Source organism: Etheostoma cragini, chromosome 17, assembly GCF_013103735.1.
Source record: "Etheostoma cragini isolate CJK2018 chromosome 17, CSU_Ecrag_1.0, whole genome shotgun sequence".
In the NCBI taxonomy this organism is placed as follows: Eukaryota; Metazoa; Chordata; class Actinopteri; order Perciformes; family Percidae; genus Etheostoma; species Etheostoma cragini.
The window spans coordinates 803590-810450 of NC_048423.1; positions in this window are offsets into that span (position 1 = coordinate 803590).

The following is a 6861-nucleotide window of genomic DNA, read 5'->3' on the forward strand; positions in this document are numbered from 1 at the left end:
TATTTTTCCATGGCTTTTAACTGAGAAACTCTGTTTTGTAAAGCAAACATGCCTAAAAAGTGTGTCAAATTTATCAGAAAAATAAAAAAATTCTATAGGACCGCTTAGATATGAAAAAGGAGAGAGGGGGGGAATGACATGCACCATAGAGCCGCAGGTTGGAGTCAAACATGTGGCCGCTGTGTTAAGGACTAAACCTCTACATATGGGCGCCCGCTCTACCAACTGAGCTAACCAGGCGCCCGTTCTCAGATTTTTAAAACCAATTCCAAGAGCCTTCCTGCCTATAAGTTGGTTCCTTGGGATGGAGAGAAGCTATTTATCAGGGAGGGATTTAAGATGTCTCTTGGTGATCTCTAGGTGTAATGCAGAGCCTTATGGGTAAAAAGAGGAATCTTAAAATCAGACGGTGTAATGGGCTCCTGATCCAGAGAGGCTGTTAACAGGAGAGCTATAAGAACCGCATGCGGTTTTATTGAATATTACCACAGATGCAATTTTCAGCTCTGGTAGTGAGCTGTGTGATTGTTAAGTACAGCACAGCGGTAGTAAAGGTGAGTCATGGTAAACAATGAAAGGAGTTTCCAAGTCAAATTATTGGGGACACTTTCTTGATATTCCTTGGCTGAAACAAGCATATACACGCTAAATACTCAAAGTGTTAACTGAGAAAAACAATGCATTCTGTGGAAGAAAGATAAAAGTTTAATGGTGCTCATTTCATCTCATGTGTGCATGCTTGATTAGATCATTTCGGTGTGTGTGTGTGTGTGTGTGTGTGTGTGTGTGTGTGTGTGTGTGTGTGTGTTTGTGTGTGTGTGTGTGGGTTTGAACGTACAAAGACCCTCCGGCGTGTTAACACATGATGAGCTAACATGGACAGGTTTCATCTGGTGTGGGACAGTGGAAAAGTACAAAGAACATCAAAAACAGGATGTGAGAAAGGGATTATGTAACCACTGTTTAGTGTGGTCAAGGTTTGGTCATATACCAATGTGCATGACTTTTTATTATGTAATGAATATTATGTGGAATAATGGTACTATACATGCTGACGTAATAATATTTGATAATTATATGTTTGCATCCTGTAAATTTGACTGATTCTCTTGTATTTTACCTAAAATAATCTGACTTTAGCTGAATAACAATGCATTTGTCTTCTTTATTTGTATATTTTTGTATTGAGCAACTATTTCTAGTGTGTTTTATACATTTACTGTTTGTTTTTTGTTAATTGAAAGCTTGATGAAGTGTTTCTCATGAGGCTGCATGTACATAGTTTTCTTTTTTTATATTTCTTGCGAAAAGATCTTGCAGTGTCTGTTTATTGCTGTTTGTTTTGGTCAGCAAAACGATGCATCGCCAGAAAATTAGAACTCGCACTCAGATCGATTACTTAATGGGAAAATGAGATACTGCATATTGTTAGACACATCCGCTGTACCTCTCAGAACAAACTAATAACTTATAACTGTAGAGTTGTGGAGAAAGCAATGTTTAATGCCCAGTTGATGAAGTGCACACTAAACTGTGTGTATCCAGAAATGTATTAACACATGCAGGAATAAGACTTTCTGGTTACAACTATTTGTCAAAAGTACAACTTGACAACTTTTTTTAGGGAATAAAGATAGACCCAGGAGTGACTGATGCTGCATTTAGGATGAAGCTGGCCTGTAAAATAGAGCCAGCACTGTTACTCTAATTTTTCATCAGGATTTGAGGATGTTTCCTGGACACATGTGACTCTCACACCAAGTCACACCACAATCTGCTTCAACTTTGTTCTGGGTTCTTACAATCTTTGTGCTATTTTTGTACTCCCTTCAAAATGATAATATTGGACTCACCAAAGGAATTGCAGAGATTTAAAGGGTGTCTACCATTAATTTATGTTTTTTTGTGTGTCTAAGTGACTGATGGGAGCAACAATCTTTGACACTGGTCCAGTATTAAGCAAGATCGCTGCAGTCAACATCGGCAAAACAAGCTACAATGTAAGTTAAAAGACCATTTGTCCAGCTTGTATTTACCTTCACAAAGTGCTTGTTCCCCCGCTGACAGGATCAGATTGTTACAACATGATGGAAAGGATCCCTTAAGGATCCCGTCAGAGATGGACCTTTAAAACCTCTTTGAGACCTTTCTGTTTAACCAGAAGCAGCTCTGAAGTTGCTAGTGCTAAACCCACCAGACTCCATTCAAAAAAGCAACACTTTTAGTTTGTATAGAGCCAACTTATTTTCACATGTAAACGGGTAAACTATGTGCTTATTTCAACCAAAACTAGTGTTGGGGATGGTTGAAAAAGGGATCAGATGACCCAAAATGGAGTGTCATAGTTTTAATTTGTTTCTGTTGACTTTGACAAAGTGTTTTTTACAATGGTACAATTACTATTTATTTGCATGGAGTCTGGTGGAGTAATTGAATGCATTTTTCGCGGAGGTTTTTGTGTTTAAAAAAATGATTTCTCTTTACTTTTTACCAGAAAGGTTGACCTCTTTATAAAATCCTTTCCATAACGTTGTCAGACTACATTATTCTGAGTCAGCGGCAAAATAAGCACTTTTGTGAAGGAAAATACAAGATGGACACTTGCCCTATTAACTTACATTATAGCTTGTTTCGCTTCGTTTTTTCGTTGGAAAAAACAGTACTTGCCCTTTAATGGTGCAGCAACACTGCTACAACAAAGTCACCCGGAGTGAGACAATCAGACAGGTTGTAAACAAGCATCACTGAGCCAGTGGGATCCAATGTTTTCGGCTTGTGTCTCAAAACAAAGGAATGCCTACTTCCAATCTCCATGTACCAGATGCATGAGTCTCACAGCCATGTTGTTTTTGGTGCATGTCCGTGTACGATAGGCAGGTAGCTTGAAACCAAAAAAGTCGTCTTCACAGCACGTGGGTGTGATGTGTGACACCGCACAGTGACAAAGACCTGGAGGAATCAATGCTTTTTATTGTTTCCTTTTCTATTTTTAGACCAAAGAGAAGTGTGTGTTTTCCAAATGTATCCAGACACATTAGCATAATGCCTAATTAGACAAGAAGTACTTTAGGACCAAATACAGTTTTACCAACTTCTCTGTTTGGAGAATTGAGAGAAGATGACTATGGAACACGGTTGTTTTGACATCCAATTCAGAAATACCCACCTTCTTTGTCCCAAAACCTTTTCTGTGACAGCTGCAGCCCCCTCTTACTCTGAGCACCTTGACAGTTTAAAGGCAAAGAACTCCCACACTGACAGTCACACTGCAGGCATTTCTCTTTTCAAGAAGACTTTGCTGAGACCTGGCTTTGTCGTTGGTTCGTGCAGATTAGATTCTTTAGCAAACCCCCTCCTTATATTTAGCATCTGCCAACACGTGTCCCCAGTCTCATGCCTCATCTGTGGTCTTCTACAGTGTGACTAGTGATGTTTGGCATGTTAAACCTTCTGCTTGTTGTGTCCTTTATATCCTTCATGAGGTTTACTGATGCCAACACCTCAGGACGCCTTTGGGAATGTCACCTAAAATCAACACAAAACTGCATGTGTGGAAGTAGAAAATAAAGAAAGTCTGATTTTAAACTTCCAACCAAACCACATTTGTAGACTGCACGCTATTTGGGCAATAGGTTTCGTCGAACCATTTCCAAAACTCGAGCTGCCAGCACGGCAGGTATCACACACCAAGGTCAGGCATTTAAATCATACAGCTGATCTGGAATGCATCTTATTTAAGGGTGCCAAAATCCTAGCCTAATCACTGAATATTTTCCATCAAGCTAGTTTTGAAAACAAACCAACATGAAAAAACATGTCGGGACATCTGTTAAATCTGAAAAGCTTGACGCGCAAGCTCCCTCTTTAGCCTCACTCTACCTAATTCCTTCCTGTGTTTACATGAAATAAAGAATCCTACATATCTTCACATTCACGTTTTATTTTATTTTGCAGAAAGTGGCACAAGGGTCTTGAGCCAGAGCGTCAAAAAGTGACGCCAAGTGTCCCGACCAAGCAAAAATGGCCCCAAAATTCTAGATGCGGTGGACACCAGGGTTGCAGGAATAAATCAGAATGTGTAAAACTAGTAGAAGTCTCACAAGTAAGGAGTCGTTTCAAAGGTAACCGTGGCTCAGAAATAGATCAACTGACCGGTGCAGGACTAGAAGACTAGAAGTTATTCTGATGTTCTTTGGTCACACTTGTAAAGACATATGTGTGTGTTTGTGTACAGAGTCGCTCGCTGTGTCATGAGAGTTTTTTCACTGTTTGAATAAAGCTGCAAATGATCTGAAATCCTTGGACTCGTCATCTTTGAGGTCTCAGTCATCGTTTCCTGATCTCAACCCCGATATCAGTGGTAAACGCCAAAAGCACCTGACCAACCTCAAATCGACGCACTGGCAGTGAGTTTGTGTAAACATTAATTAAACGTTTCACCCCCCGCAGCAGCAGCTTCTAACCCTCCTGCTGTCTTCATGTCTAATTTGACCCATTTTCTGACCCAAGTCAGATATTCGGGTTCTTTCAAACTGATTGTCCCAAAAAATAACATGAATGGTTCCGTACAATCTTCTTCACGAGTAATATAAATGATAAGTTCACTACATTTATTTAATTTTATGGAATTTGAAGAATTCTTTTTTTTTTTTATAAAAGAACATTGAGAAAAGTGTCAAAAATGTTGGAAAAATACAACAAACATTTCGCAAAAAGCTCAGAAATTAATCGGCCGAAACATTGGAAAAAGTGACAAAGAACTTTTGGAAATTTGACAAAAAACACCGGGGAAAGTGGTAAAAATGTCTTTAGGTTGTGATTTTGAATTTTGACCCAGAAAAACTAAAAGTTGCATGGTCGAAGGAAGACAAGACGAGGGTTAAAGGAGAGGAAGTCTGTTGGCCTAATAACTTGTATGGCTGTTGCAGCTGATGCTGAACTCTAAGCCTCCTCTTCATCTGCCTCTTTGTGACACAACTGGTGGAATTAAAAGCATTAGCCTGTGTGCAGATAAACGGTGTAGTTGACCTCATAAGCTGGGGTCAAAGTGTTAAATCCTCTTGGCTGTGTCTCACTTTGTGAGCAGCAACCTCTCCTTCAACGTAACTCCTTAATCATGGTTAAATAACGTAGCGGCATGCTGCGTTTACAGCACTGGATGTTACTGGAATGGTTGAAATTAGTCACAACTTGACAGGAAAAAGTACTTTTTTTGGCCATGTTTATTCTATTGGATTTTGACATAATATCTCCAATAATAACAGCGAAATGTGGCTTGGCGTCCTCTTCCTTGTCTGTGACTGTTTACTGCATCTGCTGTGCGTCTGTTAGCGTTGATATCCAATGTCTGTGTGAGGTTTTTTGTGTGAGACACTCATCTGTCCTCTGTTGTTTTTCTCTTCCTTTTTCACGCTCAGTAAAAGAATAAATCCTTGTTTAAGAGAATCCTCACGCTGATAATCATGCTCGGCAGTGTTTAAAAACCTAACTACTATTTGATTGAGCACATTATGAATCAAGTTGGCGAGGCAGTCCACAGACACAAAAAGAGAAAACAGTATTCTCTTTCACCCTTCACTCCTCCATTCCTTAATCTGTCTCTCTTTTCTTGCTTGGCACAATCATCCATAAACAAATATTGACATTTGAACATTTTACTCAGCCATCTCACGTGGAACGGATTTTCATCTGAACTGATAAACTGAAACCAGTGTATTTAGACTTTTTCCAGTATTTGTTTCCTTGGCTCAGTTCTTGTCACTCCCCCGCAAGTGAACACAACGCTCAGCACAGCGGGAGACCAGAGGGTGACAATAACAAACCTCCACTCCCCACAGGGACGTTTTCACACTGGGTTCATTGGTTGAAGTCTCACCCTGGGGCTTATAACCCCCTCACATTTAAAATAAAAAAAAAGTCCATCTATCCATCCATCTTCATCTGCGTATCCGGTGTCGGGTCAGCATATATCTACCTGTCCTAAAGGGTCAGATCACTCAAATTGAAAAAAATAGATTTTTTTTTAAAACGAATTGTAAAAAAAGAAATTTATGGCGCCTGCATGGCTCAGTTGTTAGAGCGGTCCCCTTTATATGGAGGTTTACTCCTTTATACAGTGGGCCCGTGTTCGATTCTGACCTGCGTCCCTTCTCTGCATGTCATTCCCCTCTCTCTCCCCTTTCATGTCTTCTGCTGTCCTGTCACAATAAAGGCCTGAAAATGCACCAAAAAATAATCTTAAAAGAATTACAGTGCTTCACTTTTTGTAGTTTTTTGAATGAATGGTTCATGAGAACCGGCGTCAGAGCTGGTGTCAATCAGGAAAAAACATATTCTACCTCTCGGTATAATTGTTACTTTTTGGCAACAATTCATTAGACTTGCATAAGGATTTCATAATGTGTCCTTGAGGAACCCTGGGAGGGTTAACAGTTTGTAGTGTTGGTCTTATGTGCCTGATGTAACTTGAGTAAAGACTTATAAGATGGAGCTGATGCAGCTTGTGTGACAGTTGAGACTTTCAACAAACACATGCAGACATCAGAGGTGGAGAAAAATGGACGATAATTGAAAGCTCGTCAGTGATAGAATGAGAGAAGCAATTAGAAAGTTTTTGTACAATAAGAATGTGTTGAATGAATGCAGGTGTTTTTTTACAAGAAAGGAAAATTAGCTTATATAAGTCTACATAGTCGGTCCGTCTCCCGTGTCCTTACGTAGCCCTCTCTTTGAACACTTTACAAATATGCTGAGATGGAGGATGTAGTTCCACTTTTAATCTGGGAAATGCATTCATCTGAACCACCAAAATGAGCTGTCAGAGGTGTTCACTAAGCTCCCAAAAGTACCTAGAGATTGAGC